The sequence below is a fragment of the Mus caroli genome, chromosome 4 (genome assembly GCF_900094665.2).
Source record: "Mus caroli chromosome 4, CAROLI_EIJ_v1.1, whole genome shotgun sequence".
NCBI lineage: Eukaryota > Metazoa > Chordata > Mammalia > Rodentia > Muridae > Mus > Mus caroli.
Window position 1 is genome coordinate 72,189,163 of NC_034573.1, and position 1,549 is coordinate 72,190,711.

Here is a 1,549-nt window from a genome sequence, read left to right on the forward strand (position 1 = left end):
AGGCTTTCTCACCTGTTAAAGGTGTAGCAAACATAACACCAGAGCAGGTGTCAATGGAAACATGTAAATATTGATTTCTTCCAAAGGAGGAAATATGAGTGACATCCATTTGCCAGACCTGTAATGGCCTGATGCCTCGGGGTTTACCCCTACATGAGGAGTAGGCAGAAATTGACAACAGTTTTGACATTTGGTGACAATGTCACGAGCTTCCATCCTGGTTAAAGTGAAATGGCGGCATAATGTTTTAGCCGTCACGTGGAAGGGTTTATGAAACTCCCTTGCAGCCTCTGCCTGCGAGGAAAGAGCAGCAGCACGATTCTAGTGACTTTGTCTGCCAAGTCATGTCCATGAGACATGGGGCCAGGAAGGCCAGAATGAGCCCTAACATGAGTAATATACACAAGATGTCTTCCATGTAACATGGCTGACTGAATTTGCTGGAAAATGTGAGCAAGCTTGCTAGAGGGTCTAATTAAGCCAGCAACTTCAAGCTTATTAACTACATTAACCACATATAAGGAATCAGATATAATATTGAGCAGTCCCAGAAAAGTTTCAAGGACCTCTGGAACTACCAAACACTCTATAACTTGGGGTGATGTCTCATTATATTGTTTAGATGTTAGTTGGCCATTTACTACATATGCACATATACCAGATTTGGATCCATCTGTATACACTACTACCCCATCCGGAAGTGGGTGTTTGGCTGTTATTACTGGAAAGACTATGGCTTGGCTTAAGGCAAACTGTAAAATTGGATGTTTTGGATAATGATTATCAATATGTCCTGAATAGGAGGCAACCCAGAGTGCCCAATCCTTAGTAGTTGCTGCCAGCGTTTGAACTTGAGCAGAGGTATAAGGCACAATTAGCATATGAGGTTCTTTCCCAAAATGAGTAATTGCTGCTTTTATCCCTGGAAGTGCAAGTTGAGCAACTGCATTAGGATACCACTCAATGATTTTTGCAGGGGAAGCATTAGGGTGGACCCACAATAAAGGTCCATTTTGCCACAAGACTACTGTTGGTAACTGTGCAGTTTTTAATATGCAGAATTCAAATGACTCTGACTCGTCAATGTGTTGTAATTGAGCATCTTGTAAGGCCTTTTCTATAGTTTGTAAAGCTTGACATGCAGCTGGGGTAAGTGCTCTGTGGGAGGAGATGTGGGTATCTCCCTCTAATATATCAAATAAAGGCTTTAATTCTGCTGATGGAATTTTCAAAAATTGTCTTAGCCAATTAATATCTCCCAGCAATTTTTGGAAATCATTCAANGTATGTAGTTGATCTTTGCGAATCTCTCTGAATGATACCTCTGCACATAGGGCGGAGGTGCACTAGGACCCAGAAGTCAAGGGCCCGGAGACCGCTCAGCGATTTGACATTTGTTTCTAGCTGCTTTCATGTTATTCTTTAACTGATTAACTCGTCTTTCATCTGGCTGGTATCTTTCTCCCTCATAGCCTGCAGCTTCTTCCTCTAAGTCTGTTTCCTCAGAGGAGCTAAGTTCCTTATCCGATTCTGAGCTACTGACAGCTAG